The sequence below is a fragment of the Rattus norvegicus genome, chromosome 20, assembly GCF_036323735.1.
Source record: "Rattus norvegicus strain BN/NHsdMcwi chromosome 20, GRCr8, whole genome shotgun sequence".
Taxonomy (NCBI): Eukaryota; Metazoa; Chordata; class Mammalia; order Rodentia; family Muridae; genus Rattus; species Rattus norvegicus.
Genome location: NC_086038.1, coordinates 30,571,182 through 30,592,564, shown reverse-complemented (window position 1 = coordinate 30,592,564; position 21,383 = coordinate 30,571,182). Strand labels below are relative to the sequence as shown.

At 49.6% G+C, this 21,383-nt stretch overlaps 1 long non-coding RNA gene across 3 annotated transcripts; it reads right to left on the bottom strand.

The window, feature by feature from the left end:
- Positions 1-786: 786 nt before the first annotated feature.
- LOC134483806 (uncharacterized) lies at positions 787-3,276 on the bottom strand. Of its 3 annotated transcripts, none has more exons than XR_010060847.1 (3): positions 3,232-3,276; positions 2,870-2,998; positions 787-2,769 (listed from the first exon to the last, which is right to left on the bottom strand). It is a non-coding gene; the product is annotated as an uncharacterized LOC134483806 (long non-coding RNA). The 3 variants fall into 3 exon arrangements; XR_010060846.1 differs by lacking the exon at positions 3,232-3,276 and adding an exon at positions 3,104-3,229; XR_010060845.1 differs by having other exon boundaries at positions 2,870-3,237.
- Positions 3,277-21,383: the final 18,107 nt, after the last annotated feature.

Here is a 21,383-nt window from a genome sequence, read left to right as displayed (position 1 = left end):
AGCACGAGGAACTGTATTAAAGGGTCAGCATTAGGAAGGTTGAGAACCACTGCCTTAGCAGCTGAGAGGCTGCAGTCTTCCCTTCAGTAGAGGGCCTCACCCCAAGGCTGTCTGTTACCCCCATGGGCCCCTCCACCACTAATTAACATGCCAGGGAGAGTTCTGCTAGATTCTTGCAAAACCCCATCTCAGCTGCTTTGGCCTGTTCTTGCCCATGTCAGAGCTTAGTAGGTGGTTGTTACCTGGTTGGGCACAGCCAGTGTCTGCCTTCTTCCTCTGCCATCTTGCTTGATGAGCATCAGGGTTAAGGTGAAGTAATGAGATATAACAAAACAAAACAAAACAAAACAAAACAAAACAAAACAAAACAAAACAAAACAAAACAAAAACCCTTTTAGGTCTGAACCTATCTGCTGGCTTGTAGACCTGTGTTTTGAAAGTTGTCTCATAGCGCCATCTGGTGGTAAGTCTGGGCAGGAGCAGAATCTCCTTCCAAGGAGATTCTTGGGAGGCGAGTGGAGCACCCACAATTTTATTCTAATCCACACTTACTGTGGCTTCATCCTGCTCTGAGTCTAGTGTCAGGGAAAGATACATGCTTCCTGTCATTCTACCAAAGAAAAGTGGACCTTTCCTTTTTTACAAGTGGGATGCAGGCCTAGGATAGGAAATAAAGCCAGAAACTAAGAAGCTGTCTTCAGGGAGGTGACAGGTGTTTGGTCTCCTCTCAACCTGTCTTAGTCAGGGTTTCTATTCCTGCACAAAACATCATGACCAAGAAGCAAGTTGTGGAGGAAAGGGTTTATTCAGCTTACACTTCCACTTTGCTGTTCCTCACCAAAAGAAAACTGCACTTTGGAGGTCAGTTGGTTCTGGGGAGAAAGTAGATAAAATCTGGACACTGTCATTAAGGGACCCGATAGAACACAGGTGCCAGGAGCATGGACAATTGTCATTGTCCCTTTAGTACACTAAGATGCGAAGGTCCGAGAGCTTGCCTGGGGTCGCTGACTCTGATGTCTTCGAGTGATAGAGTCTGGCTTAGCTGAGGGCTGGACTTGACGAGTCTCCAGTGTGGAGGCTGGGTCTCCTGGCTTTGAGCTCCTTCTCTCAGGCCTGTCTTTAACTGCTGACTTCAACTGTTGCCTTTCTAGAGCTGTGTCTGCAGACGGCCCTGAAGGTCGTTCCTAGCTTGTCCCCACCCCACCCAGGTTCATCTCTAACTTGGTTTATTGTGCACGTCTCTGTCTCCTGCTAATTCCTTCCACTCGAGTGAATTCAACCAAAACTCCTCTCACCCAGGTTCCTACTGGATGATGGGGATGGCTCCTTAAGAATTCTAGGCACGTGGTTCAGAGGGTTTGGGGGACAGAGAAGCAACTAGAAAACTAAAGTTTTTAAAACAGGATAAATGTCCTCTCCGTCTTCATAAAAGCTAAGAATGGACAAGAATGACAGCTGCCCCACCCCCCATACCCCAGTCTGTGCCATCGGCTTTGCCTCAGAGTCCACAATAGCTGCAAAACACCAGCCATCACACCCTTATTACCTGCAGGGAGGAAGAAAGCCAACGATAATTCTCGGACCACTCAGGTCCACGCCTTCCTGGTCATATGGTCCTTCGAAGCTTTGCTGTGAGTCTGTCAGTTTGATGTCTGTCCACCTCCTGCCTCCCTTTTAGACCAGAAGCTCCATGGAGTATAGCCCCCAAACTACCGTTCCCATCATCCCAGCCCTGCTGTCTGGTATGAGGCTTTGCATACAGTAGGTGCTCAGTACACGTGGAAGGGAACGCCAGGGGCTGTGCTGTATACACGCTCCTGATAGGGCGAGAAGTTGGAGTATCTTCTAGATTAAGTCCGTGATGATGAATGTGTTGCTGTGGACCAAGCTTCATCCTGGGGGGAAGCCTGTTTAATTTCCTGCAGACCCTGAGAGGTAGACCTGGCTGTGCCTAGCCGGCGGGAAGACGGAGCAAGGAGGTTGTCACACCAAATGGGAAAGCTAGATTGTGAGCTTGGCTGTCCAGACTAAGGTCTACCATCCCCACCCACCAAGCCCTTCTGTGTCTGGCAGCCAGATAGCCAGCTTCTCCGGGTATCTCTGCATTCTGAGCGGCTGTCCACTCTGGAGACTTCCCCGCATCGAAGGTGAAGGGTGAAGAGGCCAGTTCCCACAGTGCTCTGGTTCCCAGCTACCTTCTCTGACGTATGTCTAGGAGCCCTGGGCTCTTCTCGGCATCAGCGGAGGGCAGGCTGGCTGCAGTGGACTGCCTCGGGCTTGGCTGTAGAGTAGTAGTGCTGGGCCCGGCTCCTGCTTCTTGGCTGGTGGAGGTGGGGGGCCCTCCTGCCCCAGGTTGCCTTAAATCACATAGATACTGAGAGACACATGGCTCTGTGTTTCTGGGGTGTTCTCCTTCCTCAGATTTCCAGGACAGGGCTAATGCTTGCTGTGCAAGCTGTCAAGCATGCCAGTGGGGAATTTCACACAAACTCCATGTCATGGGCGTGCATCGTAGCCCAGAGATGCCAATGTCTGGCTGAGGTCACAAGGCCCACTGAAGATCTGGGCAGGCTGTGGTCCGTGGTTCGTTCTATTACAGAAGTCATTTGGTGTCCAGGACACCAGAGGTTGACTAGAGATGGGTCCTAGTCTCCAACCTGCTTGAAGAGGTAGATTTGTCAGAGGCACAGTCGGGACAGTCGCTGCTGCCTTGCTTCCAGGGACCACCAGCAGGTGGCGCTAAGTACCCAGCTGCTACTTAGTTTACTTAGGGAAAAAAAAAAAAAAAAGAGAGAAAAGGACCAGATCAGCCAACGTGTCTGAGAGTAATTGGAGCCAGAGGCAGGCTTTGGGGATGAGCTCTTACCTTGTGCTTGAGCACCCAGGGTTAACAGAGGACCTGAGGGACCCAAATAGGGTTGTTCTGATTCCAAATCCTTCTGAATTTATAGTCGATGGAACAGCACTAGACAATTACTCACGCTGAGTGGGTGACCTAGAGAAATGGAATACAGCAATAAAGACTGTCAGTATGGTGGCACCTTGCTACAACTGCTCATCTTTCTTCTGGGCTTTAGGCCAGCCTCTTTATCTGTCTCACCCCAGCTCCTGGCCCATTCTCTCACTCCTTACACAGCTTCAGAGAGATGGCCTAGGGCTTGGACCTTCTGTCTGTCTCTCTCCTCACCCCTCTCCCTCACCCTCTTCCCTTTTCTCTTCCTCCCACACCTTTCTTTAGTCTCCAGGGACCCTGCAGGTCTAGCTCCACCCCCATTACCTCATCCGCAAATGTGGCAAACCAATACCAATGGGTTTCTAAATTGTGGTTTCCATGGCAACCATACGGCTCCTGCCTCCTGGTGTTCGGCCCTGGGCAGGTTGCCGTGGAGACTCTCACCTCATTGAGGAGTGATTTGTGGCTGTTTTTCTATATTTCAGCAGCTTCTTTGTAGGGACAATGGAACCCAAATGGTTCTTTCTCCATCATGCCTCTCCCAGAGCAATTCCCCAGCCATGTTGTCCTCAACGTGTTTTGTTAACACAAGGTTTCCCTGAAACACCCCCCCCCCCGCACCCTTACAGTGTTACTGTAGTAGTTTTAGGATCAGATCCTGCACACTGGCAGTCCTAACAAGATAGACTTACTACCCATCCTCCACAGATCTATTTCAGAGACAAGTACCAAGGGGAGTGGAGAGGAGAGATGTTCACAATATGGCTACCTGAAAGGAAACAAAGAGGTCCTATGACCCTCAAATCTACATCTAAACAAATAACATGTAGTTTAATGGTTTAAATAAAGCACTAGAGGCATGCATAGCTGAGTGGCCCTGCCCATCACTGGCCCACCCTTATTTCGGCTCCCATCTCTTCTGCAGGGTTAGGCAGACAAGTGGTTAGAGCTGTGTGCAATGGCTAGTGGTGGCCTCCTGGCCACACCACACTTAAACCTTTTCCTTCTACTGGCATCAAATTCTCAGGGAACTCTTTTTTTCTTTCAAGATTTATTTATTTTATGTATGTGAGTACACTGTCACTGTCTTCAGACACCGGGAGAGGGCACCGGATCCCATTACAGATGGTTGTGAGCCACCATGTGGTTGCTGGGATTTGAACTCAGGACCTCTGGAAGAGCAGTCCGTGTTCTTAACCGCTGAGCCATCTCTCCAGCCCTCCAGGGAGAACTCTTACACCTTGGGTCAGTGGTTTGAACAGTCTGATAGCCAAGGGAGGGACACCATCTCTCTTCCCAGAATCTTTGTTCTGCCAAGGGTTTGTGCAGCATTATACACAAAGCACCTTCGACAGCCGCCCAGGTGGGTGGCCACAGAGAAACGGTCGAAGTGGACCTTTTATCCAGAATGCCCTTGGAGGCCATGTGAGTCAATGCACAAAGCCTTCAAATGCAGCCGGAGGGTGTCTGTCAGCAGCCATTTTCTTGCGGAGCCTGGGTGGCTTTGGAGAGGAGGTAGGCATAGGGAAGAGAAGGCAGCAAGCCAGCCCAAGGAGAGGTGCTAAAACGGGGGAGCATTTGAGGTGGAGGGACGAGGGGAGCCCAAAAGGAGAGGCAGGGATATGAGAAGGCTGAGTCCTGGCAGGGGAGCCCCAAGTGCTAGTGTCTTTTATAAATCACCCCCACGATGCAAACCTAAACCAGACCTCCTCTCTCCCTGCCAAGCAGGGAATGTGTTTGTGGACATGAAAACGTATTAAGTGCATGGCAGCCCCTGTCCCCAAGTTGAAGCCATTACAGTAATGAATGAAGGCAGGAGACTCATTAAAGATTCCTCTTTTCCTCTCTGCCAGATAGATCAGTCAAGGGGAGCGGGAACATGTGCCACTGCAGACAGCAGGAGGGGACTGGGGGGCTGAGCCCCCCCAAGAGGCTTTTGTGGAACAGTGAAACACAAAGGACCCTAGTGGGAGGGGCTGGTAGGGAGGACCAGGAGAGCCTGCTGGGCTCCCGGGGGCCTGTGGTCCATTTCCCTTCCTGCTTTACACAGCATGAGGGTCTCCGTAACCATGGAAACAGGTCTGCAGTCCAGGAAGGGATATTCATGCTGGCTCTTGAGTTCTTGGTGAGCAAGCGACACACTAGACCCCCTGGGACCCTGTCCCACTGACCTTAGATTTCCAGGTGAGCCAGGTCCATATAGACCACCTAAAGTCTATCGGAGGTGAGCGTGGGGTGGGGACTGGTAGCTGTCCGCTCCAGGATTCCAGTCCAAAACCAGTTCACACAGAGACAGCTCCATCCTGAGGAGCAGCTTTGAGGACCAGGCGGAGAGGCAGGCTATCAGATGAGCCACATGGCTGAGGGCTTAGAGAAGGCAACTTTCATCTTGCCTTGCCTTTCATCTTAGTTGTAGATTCTTCCCTCCCTCCTCCCTCCCTCCCTCCCTCCCTCCCTCCCTCCCTCCCTCTCTCCCTCTCTCCTTCCCTCTGGCTTTATTTCCTTTTCATTCCTGTGGCCAATTGGCTTTTCAACTTCCTTTTGTATTTGTAAGAATCATTTATATAATATGTCATGTTTCTCGAGTAACATTTCCCAGGTCTCTCTCTCTCTCCTACACCCTCTAGGCAGTGGCCTCGATGGCTTCAGGAAAGCAGGCATCCACACCACTTTGGTGGGTGGGTCACTCTCTGTGTTTGACTGAGAAAAATCACTTCCCAAGGAGGGGACGTCAACTGTGGCTCATGGTTTCAACCATGGCTGCCTTGGCTTGTTGATTTGGGTGCGAGGTAGGAAAAGAACATGGTGGGGTCAGGAGGCCAGGTCGGAGGAGCTGTCCACCTGACGGTGACTGGTAAGTAGGAAGAGAGACAGGGAGGGAGTCTCAATGTCCCCTTCAAGGGTGTGTCCCCGCTGACCCACGTTCCTTCTAGTAGGTTTTGTAGACTGGGGACTAATCTTTTAGCCACCTGGGCCTTTGGGGCACACTGCAGACCCCAACTTTGGATGGAATATGAAACACCCACTTCTTCCCACTTCTTCTTTTCCACTTCTCTCACCCACTTTCCCTCAGAAAAAGCAAGGCCATCATTAGGACCTCCTGAAGCTGTTTTCAAACTCTAATGGCACGGCTCTTGCAGACTTCCCTCTGTTCTTCTCAGTGAATGGACTGGCTGGACAGTAGCTGGAGCCCAGGGCAGCCTCAAAGGAGCGATTCTGCACACGCCCTGAGGTTTCGTGTGTTCTGACCCTGTTTTAACAGCCACCCCAGGTGGGGCAGGTTTACAAAGCTGATCTGGGACATGGTCTCATTATGGGTCCCATCACATGTGGCTAAGCCCTCCCTTGTGGGTATTTTTAGGTCCTGGTCCTGCTCAATGGGTAGGTAGATGCTTAGACACTTTGTATAATCAGGAGTCCTGGGACAGGCATAGCGAGGTGGTACAGCCGAGGGAAGGGGCTCATAGGTGTCCTTGGAACTCCAGAGACCAAAGACTTAGACAAAGATGGAAACAGGAATTCATGTGGTTTGGTTAAATAGCTAGCTGCCTCTGGTGTCTGGAGTCCCCGAGGCCTCCTGGAACAGAATGTGATGAGCCCTGCTTCCTTGGGACTCTTCCAACAGGAGAAACCTTTCACATATGCACATGTGTGCACATGCGTACACACACACCAAGGCCACTTCTAGTGCCAGAGTTGAATGCTGTAGGGTGACAATAACAACTCTACGAGGTGCTAGGTTTCCTGTGGTTGGTCCCTATCTTGGTGTCATGGGTGCGGTGACTGAATCAAGAGTGGTGCCATTTATGTCTCCCTGGCCGGAGGGGAGCCGGGCATCTGCAGGATGTTGTCTACCTCTGTTCTCCTTGGCTCCTGCAGGAAGTGAAACAGCAAGGCGCCCAGAACCTGTTTCCCGGAGTCCTGTCTCTTGTCCCTGGTCTGTGAGGACTTAATGTGCCAAGCTTCCCGAATTAGAAATCATGGGAGGAAAAGACTACAAGTATATTTCAGAACCAGCCGGAAGTCGTTAAGGCCTCTTTGGGTAGAAGGTCATTTGTTTTATGATCTCTGTCCAGGTTCTCTCACTCAGTAGATATAATCTGAGAACTGGTTAAGAGCAGGTCCTGAGGAAAACCTTAAGACTCTGAGAACCTAGGAGACACTGGGGACCTAAGATGTGAACCATGCTCCTATCAATTCACCCTCTAGTTGGCAGACAAATGTGTCAACACCCACATCACAATCCAGTGACCACAGTTCAGATGTTACAGGGGACAGGTCTCTTGGGAATTCCAGTCCACCCTGGGGTAGAGAGTCAGGGAGCACAAGGCTTTATAGAAACCCATTTTCTACTGTCCAGCTTTCTTGCTGATGATGGAGTGGCCTTGGCCCCCAGCTTCAGGTGGCCATGGACCCTGTTCCACATAAGTCCCCAGCATAGTGTGTCCCTTGTCCACAGCTAGTGGACATGCTGTCAAGGTGGAGTGAATTGAGACTTCTCAGCTTTGGTTGGGGGAGTCCTCTTCTCCCCTCTCCATTCCCCTGCTCTCTCTCTCTCTCTCTCTCTCTCTCTCTCTCTCTCTCTCTCTCACACACACACACACACACACACACATACACACACACACACACACACACACACACACACACACACACGAGGGGAGATTCTTGAAACCTTGGCTTCAAGGGAAGGAAGTCAGCCACAGACAACGGAAGACTTGGTGACATTTTGCCCAGGGTCAGACTAATCCTAAAACCCATTGCCCTTCTGAATGTCCAACCTCAGTAATGAATCCCACAGTCCTTTCTGTTCCTCCATCTTGTTTCTTTCTTCCTCGGCATTCTGCTTGTTTTTATTGTTGTTATTTCTAACACACAGCCCTAACCTAAGCAGGTTCTCTCTCCCTGAGCTGGTTCACAAGTCCACATTTGAGATAGATTTAAAAGAGAAAAAAATTGGGTGAGGTAGGCCAGGGTCTCACTTAATGAAGGCTGACCTTGAGTTTGCTAGGTTACTGGGGGTGACCTTGAACTTCTGATCCTGCTGCCGCCACCTCTCGGGTGTCTAATTGCAGGCTTGAGCCACCATTCTGGGTTTATGCAGTGCTGGAGTCCCAGCCCAGGAGTTCCTGCCTGCTAGGCAAGTGCTTCTTCTGCACCCTCCTGGGGGCTTACTGTCTCTCATGATGACAATGCCCTGAGAAAGACACAAACTGAGGGCTGGGAGGTGGCTGTGTGGGTAAAAGTGCTTGCCACCCAAGTGTAAGGACTGGCACTAGTTCTGGGGGGGGACCCTCCTAAGAGCTAGGTTCACAGCGTGTGCACCTGCAGGGAGCAGAGATGCAGAGGAAGCCAAAAAGCAACAAAAAGATTGGAAGGTGAGGATCAGGGTGCTGATTTCACACACAGGTGCACTGATACTCAACATTCCCACACATGAGCATCCAACACACACGCACACACACGCACACACACACACACACACTCAGCGCTTAGGTGCACTGATACTCAACATTCCCACACATGAACATCCAACACACACACACACACACACACACACACACACACACACACACACACACACTCAGAGCTCAGGTGGTCCAGTGGACACCCAGGTAGAGGACTTCACAAGCCGGTGGACAAGAAGTGGAAGTCGGCAGAGGGAAGATGACAGCAGTCACGTGTACATGACTTCTGATGGATTGTGAGGGGGACAGGGCCCCACAAAACTCCAAAGTCTCTTGATTATTCAGAGCTGCCAGAGTGACCACAGGCACACCCATGAAGGCACAACCGAAACCATGCAGAAGCTTAAATGGACCAAAGCCCAAGAGTAGAACCTTCGGGTCCTGAGATCTCGGGCTCCTTTGTAAGATGGGGCAAGTGCTAGCTACTTTCTTGCTGCTGACAAAACACCCAACAGAATAGACTTATGGAAGGAAAGGGTGGTTTGGCTCACGGTTGGATGGCAAGAGCGCTCTGGCTATAGCAGAAGGAATGTGATACTGGTCACATTGTATCAAAGCAGAGTGATCAATACTATCTCAGCTCTCTTCTTCTTTCTTTTTCTTTTGGGGGGCACGGTTCAAGACAGGGTTTCTTCTAGAACAGCTCTGGTCATCCTGGAACTCACTCTGTAGACCAGGCCATGGAATCACAGAGATCATCCACTCTGCCTTCCCAGTGCTGAGAATAAAGGGGCTCCGCATGTCCAGTTCGCCTAGTTTCTTTTTTTTTCTTTCTTTTTTTTTTCCTTTTCTATTTTTCGGAGCTGGGGATCGAACCCAGGGCCTTGCGATTGCTAGGCAAGTGCTTTACCACTGAGCTAAATCCCCAACCCTCGCCTAGTTTCTTTTGATTGAGTCTGGGACCCCAGCTCACAAGAGGGCACCATCGATGTTCAGAGGTCTTCCCACCTCAGGAAAGCCCTTCTGGAAAAATCCTCATAGACACAACCAGGGGTGTGTTTACATGGCAATCCCATCAAGTTGACCACGAAGACTTATCATCTTTAAAAAAAATTTTTATCTACTTATTGTATATGAGTACACACTGTAGCTGTTTTCAGACACACCAGAAGAAGGCATCAGATCCCATTACAGATGGTTGTGGGCCACCATGTGGTTGCTGGGATTTGAACTCAGGACCTCTGGAAGCTTAACCACTGAGCCATCTCTCCAGCCAAGACATCATCTTAATGTAAGTGGTTTAGGACAGTGCTGGGCCTGCTGGGGGAAACAGGAGTCTCTCCATGTTGTCCCTCCAAGGCCCAGCTGCCCAAGTGCCACCAAGAGAAGGAGCTGTTGGGAAAGCAGGCTGGCTCGTGGGTACTCTCCCACATCCAGCATCCTCACCCTACCCTCTCAAGAGCAGACCATGCTGATACACAGCTGGAACAGTCAAATTGACAACAGGCTTCAAGAGCACACGGCGTTGGTGGCCAAAGGCTCAGCCTTGTCAGCACCGATGCTCTAACCAGGAGGTCACACTCCCTGGAGTGTTGGCAGGAAGGAGTACAGCGTGGTGAGAGGAACCAGGGGACAGACATCCTAGAGTGAGACTGGGGGGTGAGAACAGGCCATTGCTCCCCCAATATCTCCCCAGGCAGAGTCAAGAAGAGCTGGGGGAGAGGAAAATGGTAGGGGAGGGCCCAGTGTGTGGTCCCTCAGCTTCTTCAGACATCTCTCTGCAGTAGAGAGGTGGATCGAGAGAGAGCCAAGCTTCATTTTGCCTCAGGAATCACGCTGGGCAAAGATGCCATTTTAATGGGGGTGGGTTGGGGGGCAGAATCTAAAGAGGAAGGAAGGCAGAGGAGAGAAGACAAGGGCAGGAGAGTTGGCAGCAGGTACACAGATATGTGGCAGTTATTTTGTGTTCACGAGTGCATGCATGTATGTGTATGTGTGTCTGTGGGTGTGTGTGGGTGCAGGCACCCGTGTGTACATGGAGGCCCAAGAAGGATATCAGGAGTCCTGCTGTATCGATATTCAAATCACTCCTTTTAAGTCAGGGTCCTTCATTGAACCGGGAACTAGGCTGGCAGCTAGCACATTCTCACGACCATCTAGTCTCTGCCTGCAGGGTGTGGCGATCACAAACACCATGCCCAGCTTTTTACAAGGGCTCTGGGGATGTCAACTGAGGTTCTCGTGCTTGCAAGTCTCTTACCTACAGACCCATCTCTCTCACACTGGCTTGCGGCTGCACACATCCTGGGGACACATACATTAGCCTGTGAAGTCTCCCTCTCAAACGTGGCTGAATGCCTTACTGGGTGTCCGTCTCAGCCTTCTTCCTGGGGACTGTCTGGAGCTGGTTCTTTCCTCTCAGCTGCTGTTCTCAGTCATATTGAAGAGCAGCAAACAAGCCAGTTTCCAGGAGGCTCCCCGCCAATGTATGACCTTGGAGCGCTTGCTTTTTTTAAACATAAAAATATACAATTTGAATTTTCATCATGGAAACAATTGTGTTCCTAGGACTTCCAGGCGGGCCCGTCTTGGCTAGTTCCTAGTTCTAACTGCCTTTCAAGAGGCAAAACACAATTACTCCAGGAAACAATGGCCCAGCATTATATTTAAGACCCGTGTGCCCCTTCCCCTCCCTTCTGAGGCCTCACCTTCCTGTCTCTGGATCTGGGGCTCCTGGGTCATCCAGATGCCAGGCCCTTAGCAGGACCTCGCTGTCTCCAGCTGTTGGCAGCATCATGAACCCCAGGAAGCCAGACAAACTCCTTCTAAGCTAGAAACAAATCCCCTTCTCCGCCCTCCTTAGGTCTGCTGAGCATCTGCTGAACCCTGTGAGTCACGTATTTTTGAGTGAGAGATGGAAAGACAGAGTCACTTAATGGGACCAGTGTCTCTGGAGTAGAAGTGCCTGAAGGAAAGCCATTGCTACCCCTATCTGCTGCCAGAGGCTTTCAGACCTCCTCCTCCTGTGCTGTTACCTCCCCAGCATCAGCCACAGTCCTGTGTGGTTGAGCTTCCTAGCGATTAGCTAGGGCAGAGTTCTTGGGCACCAACATAGGAGACTGAGGACCTTTCTGTTGTGAGGTTTGACGTAGAGACAGCCATATGTGGGGACAGAAAAGAGGAGGCTTCTGGCCAGTGGCCCAAAACGTGTCCTCAGAAAAGCCCTGGGGATGCCCAGGGGTGACAGAAGCCTCCTTCTCTGCCGTGTCACAGAACGACTGTTATGTCCTATGTTGCCCTTGTTTCAGGCTCAACTTTATGTTCTTTTCCAGGATTCTGTGAGCCTTGGAGAAAGGAGTGACATCTTTGTGCAGACACCATGAGACATCTCATGGTGTTTTCTTTTGGAAGACAAGAGGCCACTGGGGATCTGGAAACACTGGGGTGATATCTTTGATGAACCATGCTGGTCTTTGGCCATTCCTCTGGGCGCTAGGACCTCGTGCATAGCCTTTAAGTTCTTGGGAGCCTTCTGCTCTAAGGCTGCCATCTTGCCTTCTTGACTGAGGGTTTTGGTTGGTTGTTTGAGTCAGGGCTTGTGCTATTCTGCTGGCTTGGAACTCAGGCTGGCGTCAAAGGCCTCCCTCGTACTCTGTGCACCATCATGCCAGACTGCAATCCTGGTTTTAATGGCTCTCATACAGATTGTTGGACAACGGGTTCTTTTTGTTTGTTTTTGCTTCGGAGATAGGGTCTCACTATGTAGCCCAGGCTGGCATTGAACTCACAGCCTTTCCTTCTCCACCTTCTGAGTGCCGAGGTTACAAGTGAGTGCTGCCACACCCAGCTGAAAGGGGCTCCTTTGTATCTTAGAGTTTTATTTAAGGGTAGGGGTTCAGGGACACAGTTTCAGATTGTGGGTCTGGACTCTATTTCTGGTTATGTCACTGAAGGTTGGGGAGGGGTGAAAAAATTGGTAATAGTGAACATTTTATGAACACCACAAATACTTAATACCACAAATAATTAATTTAAAACCAATGTGAAGTGAATGCATGGTACTTCTGGCAGGGCTCACCCATGTTGCGTCCTGTAGCTTCAATGCATTCTTGGCTCTGTACATTTCTTTGCACTGCACATGGAGTTTACTACACGACAGTAATGACCACTGCCTTGAAACACCCCAGTTCTGATTCTGGGTGATTGTTAGGGTTTCCACTGCTGTGAAGAGACACCGTGACCAAGGCGACTCTTATAAGAACATTTAATTGGGGCTGGCTTACAGGTTCAGAGGTTCAGTCTGTTATTATCGTGGCCTGAAGCATGGCAGTGTGCAGGCAGACATGGTGCTGGAGGAGCCGAGAGTTCTACATCTTGACCTCCAAGCAGCCAGGAGGCGGCTCTGATTCCATAGTGGGCGAGCCGTGGTGCTTGAGCATAGGAGACCTCAAAGCTTACCTACACTGACTCACTTCCTCCAACAAGGCCACACCTACTTCAATAAGGCTACTCCTCCTAATAGTGCCACTCCCTATGGCCAAGCACTGAAACACATGAGTCTGTGGGGGTGGGGGAGCCAAACCTATTCAGTTATAAGCAATGGTGTTTCTTATCATGCATAGAACTTTTCTGCACCTATAGAAACAATGGTTAATCATGGGAAATATGGCTGAGGAGACATGGATCAGTGATGAATGTTTGCTGGCAAGACTGATGACCTGGGTTCCAGCCCTGGAGCCCATGAGAAGTTGGAGAAGAACCAACTCCAGAGAGTTGTCTTCTAAACTCCACAAACACACTGCGCTGTGAAGTGAACATGACCCCCCATGATGATATCATCATCATCATCATCATCATCATCATCATCATCAAAAATTAAATATGGAAACAAAGACTTAATGTTTTCCCTGTTGTCATTCCTCAGCGTGTCTCAAGACAGTGTATCTTTGGATTGTGTTGTGCTAAAATGTTTGGTTTTATAAATTGCAGTTTGAGTCGCTGACTGGTTTCATTAAAAAAAAATCATTATGGTGTTGAGAGTTGACTCATAAAGCGGTTAAGAGCCCTTGCTGCTCTTGCAGAAGACCAATTCCTAGCACCCACGTGGCAGCTCACATCCATCTGTAACTCCATTCCCAGGGGATCTAATACCGTCTTCTGACCTCTCAGGTACCAGGCACACATGTGATGCACGTGGATACATGTAAACAAAACACATATTAACATTAAAATGCTATAATGAATTAAATAAATTTTGGCTTGAGATTAAGGCAGATTTTCCAATCATTTCTGAAGTTACTCTAACAACACTTCTGCCATTTTGTGCACTGAACCCATGCGTCATGACCAGTTTCGGCGGTTAAAGTCAAAATATCAACCAACTTTGAAAAACACCGAGGATCTCCTGTAGGCATAAAGTTTCTGCAACCCACTTTTAATAAGGATTCAACCTCTCCTCTAGCCCACCACACAGCAGAGGCAGTAGAAGAGAAAAGTTACTAGGATGTGGGGGAAGTAGATCTGTTTAGCAATAGCTCTTTGGGGGCGAGCTGGATCTTCTTGGGCAGCAGTTCAGTCCCATAGCAAACACCAAATACAACTCAGCGGCTGCAGCCCAGTCCTCTAGGCAGGCAGACACCAGGCACGAACCAGCAGCTACAGTGCAGTCCTTTCAGCAAACAGACACCAGGCAGCTGTAGTTCAATCCTGAAGAAACAGAAAGGCTCAACAACCACCCTGAGGCGAGGCTGCAGAAGCAGTTGCCTCGGGAATCTCATGAGTGGTTCTTGGGTGAGTTTCTCTCAATAGTGGCATTACCACAAGTTGAACTCAGCAATGCTGTGTGAGGCGAACCAATACATGTGTGTTTTTAGCAAAGAAGAGTCAGGCGGAACAATCCAAACCACAGCTCAGTGCCCGTCTCCCACTGCCTGGGGGTCATATACTCCTTCACCAAGAGTCCTTTCATGTGTCAGCTTCAGCAAACCATCCTTTCACCTGTGTCTGCTGCAGGAAAGCAGTCTTTCTCCCTGTGTCTGCTGTAGCAAATCATCCTTTCAACTGTGTGCCCCAGCGAAACCGACTTTCCAGAGAACTGGAATCTGCTGTTTTCCTGCAATGTCAGGATTTGATCCTTCATGTAAAACAAACGGACACATCTGTGTGTACATTTTCTTTAATCTTTAATCAATATTAAAACGACATGTATCTTAAGATTGTTTTAAGAATTTTTATAACTTATTACCAGCAGATGTTTGAATGGTTTGTATTATATAGTATATACCTATATTTTTATTTGTATTATATACTGGATGCCCGGTGTAGGAAAGCCCTGCTAATTAAAGTTGAAGTCTACCACTGTCCAGGTAGCCTTCTGGGTTTGGTGCATATTTAAGTTTTTACTAACAGGGCTTCCCCGTCTCTCATCTTAACCCCCACATGCCTCTACCTGCAGAACATCACATAATCTTGGTTAAGAGTACAAGTTTAACTTCCTTTTCCCCATGAGAACCCATTCAGCTAGTCCCTGAGCTTCCTGAAATGTTTCCCCATGCTAATGAAGCATCTCAGAACCTTAAGCCTTTAGCCCAACCTGGATACCACCACTTCTGTCCCCCAAGCTATATAAACCATGAATTGCTTCAGATAAAGTTGATCTGTCTCCTGGCAGCTGGTCCTGGTATAGTCATTACTGTATGAACTTACAGGGCTTCCAAACCCACCCCATCCAGGGATCCAGGGAGGGAATCATGAATGGAAAAAGTTTAAGATGCCCCGGTGGGAGTCACCAGAATTGGAAGTGCTGGGCTGTGGGTGGTGGCTGCCTCTGTGAAATCGGCTAGAGCAAGAATCCACTGCTCAGGTCCACCAGGTTAATCTAGGATCTTCAGATGGGATCTCAGCCTGGTGCTCCCCTGAAGTTCAGGGAAGAATGATTACTAAGCCACCGTTCTGATCCTCTGTGCTTTGAATCCCAGGGCAGGAAACAGATGAAGGAGAGGAAAAAGCCAGAGCTAACAGGAGAGGGCTGGGGAACAGACTCTAAGGGAGGAAGGGGACTCGTGGAGAGCACACAGAAAACACCAGCAGCTCAGCCTAGAGCTCTGGATTCAGTGGACTGAGCTCTGTATCCCTGAGAGCCAGGAGACTCCCCGAGCCCTTCAGTTCTCATGAACTGTAAAGGAAATGGTAAACAGATCTCTGTGGCTCACCTGTAATCCTAGAACTTGGGAAGCTGGGGCAGAAGGATCACAAGTCAAGGCGAGCCCGGACAGCAAGTTCTAGATCAGCCTGTGCTACATAGGGAGACTCTGTTTAAAAAAAAAAAACAATCAAAATTAAAAGCTCAGTAAATGTGCCCTGGGATGGCTCCAAGAAAAAACACCAGGAACACCATTCAAAGCTTCAAAAAGCCCAACCTTGGCCACTGCCATGATTCCTGGTTATTCCTGATTCCATGGAGGAGCAGAACCTCCACACTGGTATAACACCATCTGCACAGCAAGAGTACCTGCTGGTGCCAATCTTCTGAGGGCTCCCTGGTCTAACAGTGCTGCCTGGGTCTTCTGGGTATCCTTGGATCATGGTCCTTTGCAGACATAACCCAGGAGAGCAAAGAATGGGTTTCCTGGTGGGAAGAATCTTCTTCTTCTTCTTCTTCTTCTTCTTCTTCTTCTTCTTCTTCTTCTTCTTCTTCTTCTTCTTCTTCTTCTTCTTCTTCTTCTTCTTCTTCTTCTTTTACCAGAAAGGTAACAGGGAGGGCTAGAAACTTAGAGAAGACCTAGTCATATGACCCACTGGGAGCCCAGAACCAAGCTTCTCATGGAGAAGCTCACCAGGGCCTTGGCATGCCCAGCCTGCCTCAGGAGCCTGTACTTGGGTTCTGATTGCCCTGACTCAGCAGTCCTTATAGTCCACACCCTGGTGACTCCAATGTGACTGTCGCCCTTACTCTGCTCAGGCTGCCCATGTGTCTGGTACTTAAGCTGTTTCTCTTCCATGTACACTTCCAGCTTCCACAGGAGGTGTCTTTTCTGGTTTCCATTGTCCTTCTGTGAGCGTGCCTGAGGTAGCAGATGACTCTTCCCGAGCTCCACCACAGGGCAGGGGAGCCAGGAGGAGCTTATGTCTGCTTCAGATCATTGGAAACTGTGAGGACAGGCTTTAGACTAAGCCAGCACTCTTCTCATAAGATGTCAAAAGACAGGAGAGGATTGGACCAGCCTGGGAAGAGAAGATACTAGGTGTTAAACAAAGGGTTACTGGGGCCCAGCACATAGCTAGGTCTCCTAGAATGCTTGCCTAGTGTGCAGGAAGCCCTGGGCTCCATCTTCAGCAGTGCATAAGCTAAGTGTGGTGCTGCATGCCTGAAGTCCTAGAACTCTGAAGTGGAGGCAGGGGATCAAATCAGTTTAAAGTCATCCTCTCCTACATGTTGAGTTTGAGGCTAACCTGGGTTACATGAGAATCTGTCTCAACCAACCAACCAATCAACCAACCAACCAACAAACCAACCAACCTACCTACCAACCAACCAACCTACTAACCAAACCAACCAGCCTACTAACCAAACAACCAAACAACCAACCAATCAACCTACCAACCTACCAACCAACCAACCAGCCAGCCAACCAATCTACCAACCAACCAACCAACCAACCAACCAACCAACAAACCAACCTACCAACCAACCAACCAGCCAGCCAGCCAACCAATCTACCAACCAACCAACCAACCAACCAACCAACCAGCCAGCCAGCCAATCAACCAATCAACCAACCAACAAACCAACCAACCAACCTACCAACCAACCAACCAACCAACCAACCAACCAACCAACCTTTCTTTTTTTTTTCCAGAGCTGGGGACCGAACCCAGGGCCTTGTGCTTGCTAGGCAAGCGCTCTACCACTGAGCTAAATCCCCAACCCCCAACCAACCAACCTACCAACCAACCAGTCAGCCAACCAACCTACTAACCAATCAACCAACCTACTAACCAACCAACCTACCAACCAACCAACCAACCTACCAACCAACCAACCAACCTATCAACCTATCAACCTACCAACCTACCAACCAACCAACCAACCAACCAACCAACCTACCAAACAACCTACCAACCAACCAACCAACCAACCAGCCAACCAATCAACTAACCAACCAACCTATTAACCAAAACAAACCAAACAAAATTCTCCACCCACCCCAAACAAAACCAAAAGGGTCACTAAGTGCACACAGAGGACTGTTTCTGGCTGGTCTTCATAGCTTCAGCAAAGACCCAGAGTAGGAAGTAGTGACTATTTCTTACCTACTTTGTGTGCATTGACCGTCTGCTGGCAGCTTCCCAATCCACTCACCTCATTTAGCCTTTATGGCTACGAGAAGGGAGATCCAGAAAGGATAGATGAGTCCACCAGGGTCACAGCTAGAAAATACAGCTCACTTTAAGGTGCTTCTGCCAAAGAGAGAACCCGTTGAGCAGTGAGTTCCAATCCTGTAAACTTGGAAATTCAACATAACCTGGTCTTGAAGGGTGGGTGGGCAAATAACAACGCAGGACCATCAGACTGGGAAGATGGTACAAGGGAGAGAGGCAGGCAGTCATGAGAGATTATCAGGGGAGCGTGGGGGAGGGGCGTCAGGCTGGTGATTGGTACAGAAGGTTCACACAGGAGGGTTGATGGATAGCTATCATGAGTTCTGGAGTGAGGGCAGATGAAAGCGGTGTTGGATATTGGTCCAAGCAACGAGGATTCGGGGGAAGGAAAGAGGCTAGAGGAAAAAAAGAGGCCAAAAGGAGGTTAAGCCAGAAAAAATAAACGAAGAGGCAGAGGACGGTGATGAGGCTCAGGGAGCGGACACTTGGCTAAGTGGTAATTGCTACCAGCAGTGCGCTGTTTCTACCAGGCTGCTGTGCACACATTGTCTCGTTCCATTTAATACGATGAAGTAATAGTGACTGGTCCGATTGCCGAGCCCTGTTCGGTGCCAGCTACCCAGTGTGCTTCTCTCACGGCTCTGTCAGCTACCCGGCTCACTTCTCTCACGGCCCTGCCAACAGTCATAGAGGGTAAGTTCTGGTATCCTTTCTTATCTGCCATCATGCTGGCGCCTCAGAGAAGTTAAGGAACTCACCTAAGGTTGCAGAGCAGGTCCATCTGGCCCTCTATATGGGTCTGACACATTGTTCTGAACTTCTCACATCTGAGGCTCAGAGAGATCCTGAGATACTGCGGGGGCCCAGTGAACATCTTAGAGCCCCCCTCCACTCCAGCACCACGTGCCCCCCCCCCCTTGTCTTGCCAAAACCCACCGCATGCATGAGCCTGGGGGATTGGATGACATGAATGATTTTACTCTACCTTGGCCTCTGAGTCCAAGGATGATCCCTGGATTCTGTGGGCCCTTCCTGGAGGCAACCGTTCCAGATGCCTGAAGTGGTCTGGAGGCCAGGCAGGCCTGAGAAGAGACGTTTCAGACCAACATCAGTGCTCTTAATATGAGGGACAGGGACACCGTCCTAGATTTTAGGCTTACATGGAAAAAAGGCCCCAGGGATATAAAACATGATAGGCAAGTCAAAGGCCATGTTGCAGAGCTGGTCAAAGTAAAAGTGGGTAGAAGGGACAACCTGGGCCTCATCTAGGACCAAGCAGAGCTGTGTTGCTACTTCAAATGTGTATACTCAGGGGTGTTGGCCACACAGCCCGTTAGGCTCCAGGAAGGAGGTACTTCTGGTCTTTCCACTTACTCATCTGGCTGAAGGATGGAGATTCTGGAACCTCCAGAGACCAGCCGCAGATAGGTAGACCCCAGAGGTCTTGGGGAGATGGCCAAGCAGACAAGGCTCACTTAACCAGCTGTAGGTCCCCACAAACACTGGCCAACTCCTAGCATGACGGAGGCAGACAGAACCCAAGGAAGGAGCTCAGAGAGAAGAATCCTTGACTGGCAAGTTTCAGAACACACAAGAAGTCCCTCAAGAACCTGTCCTAGGATATGTGACTGTCATTAGCATCTCTAAAGTGGCCCAGAGGTGAACTGAACCTCTTCTGGTAGCCGGGGTGGTTGAAGTCAGTCTTTGCCTCTTTGAGCAGACTTTTGGCCTTGAGTCTGCTTGAATTTTTGTTTTGCTTTTGTTTTATATACAATCTTATGGATTTCAGACTAGTTTTAAACTCTATATATAGCTGAGGATGACTTTGAACTCCTGATCTTCCTGCCTCTACCTGCTGGAATTACAATCATGCACCATCACACCTAGTTTATGCTGTGCAGGGATTGAGCTCAGGCCTTGTACTTTGTACACCAGGCAAACTTTCTACCAACTGAGCTTAGGCCCAACCCCAGGAGTTTTCTCCTCCTCCTCTTCTTCTCTCTTCTTCTTCTCTCTTCTTCCTCTCCTCTTCCTCCTCTTCCTCCTCCTCCTCTTCTTCCTCTCCTCTTCCTCCTCTTCCTCCTCCTCCTCCTCTTCTTCCTCTCTTCCTCTTCTTCCTCTTCCTCCTCTTCCTGTTCCTCCTCCTCTTCCTCCTCTTCTTCTTCCTCTTCCTCTTCCTTCTGTTCTCTTCCTCTTCCTCCTCTTCTTCCTCCTCTTCTCTTCCTCTTCATCCTCTTCTTCCTTCTCTTCCTTTTCCTCCTCTTCCTCTTCTATTCCTCTTCCTCCTCCTCTTCCTCCTCCTCCTCTTCTTCTTCCTCTCTTCCTCTTCTTCCTCTTCCTCCTCTTCCTGTTCCTCCTCTTCCTCCTCCTCCTCTTCTTCTTCCTCTTCCTCTTCCTTCTGTTCTCTTCCTCTTCCTCCTCTTCTTCCTCCTCTTCTCTTCCTCTTCATCCTCTTCTTCCTTCTCTTCCTCTTCCTCCTCTTCCTCTTCTATTCCTCTTCCTCCTCTTCTTCATCCTCCTCTTCTTCTTTTTCCTCCTCTTCCTCCCCTCCTCCTCCCCCTCCTAATGATTTGTTTATTTATGTATATAAGTACATTGTCACTGTCCTCAGACACACCAGAAGAGGGCATCAGATCCCATTACAGATGGTTGTGAACCACCATGTGGTTGCTGGGAATGAACTCAGGACCTCTGGAAGAGCAGTCAGTGCTCTTAAGCACTAAGCCTTCTTTCCAACACCCCCTATTGTTTTTGTTTTTGTTGTTGTTGTTGTTGTTCTTTTTTTCGGAGCTGGGGACCGAACCCAGGGCCTTGTGCTTCCTAGGTAAGCTCTCTACCACTGAGCTAAATCCCCAGCCCCCCTTATTGTTTTTTTAATCACTAATTTAGAGTTAGCAATTAGTGTTTCAATTTGAGAGATCTTACACATACAAATGTAGATTTCTTGTCCCCTCCCCTCTGCCCCAAGTGCTCAGTCTCAGAATCTCAGATGCCACTCTGAACTCCGGTGTCCTTCAGAGTCCCTTTTATCTCATTGGCCCTATCACCTGCTTTATGGGTGGCTCTGCATGGGGAGGAATGTCTCCTGAGGAACATGAACTTGCCAGGGTGAAGGAGTAAGGGTGTGTGTGCGCATGCCCAAGACAGAGGCGGAGACAGAGAGATGACCAGGGGTGGGCAGGGATAGCAGCATTTCTGTGAGCCCTGGGGACCTCACCTGAAGAGAATGAGACCCCTGCCCTTAGATTAGTAGTGGTGTGGCTTGGGAATAGCAAGGACAAAGCCTTTTTATCGGAGTGACAACTGTCCCCAAAGCTCTAAGTAAATAGTTATAGCCAAGAAAAGGAGGGCAGGTCTTTCTCGGGTGTCCACTGGCAGAAGGCAGCTCGGGCTCCAGGTCCAAGGTAAGGGGGACCCTGTCAGGAGCAAAGGGAAGTTTCCTGAGACACCCTGAGAAGACCAGATGGTGATCCCAGCTTCCCACTCTGGTCCCCTTGTTGCTAAGTGTTGCCTCCTGGCAAAGCCAGGGCCACCTGTGTTTCCTGCAGTCACAGGAAGTCCAAGGTGCTGAGTGAAGTTGGCCATGGAAAAGGAGAGGCTCCCCTAAAGCTGACAGGGACCCCTCCTCTGACCAGAGA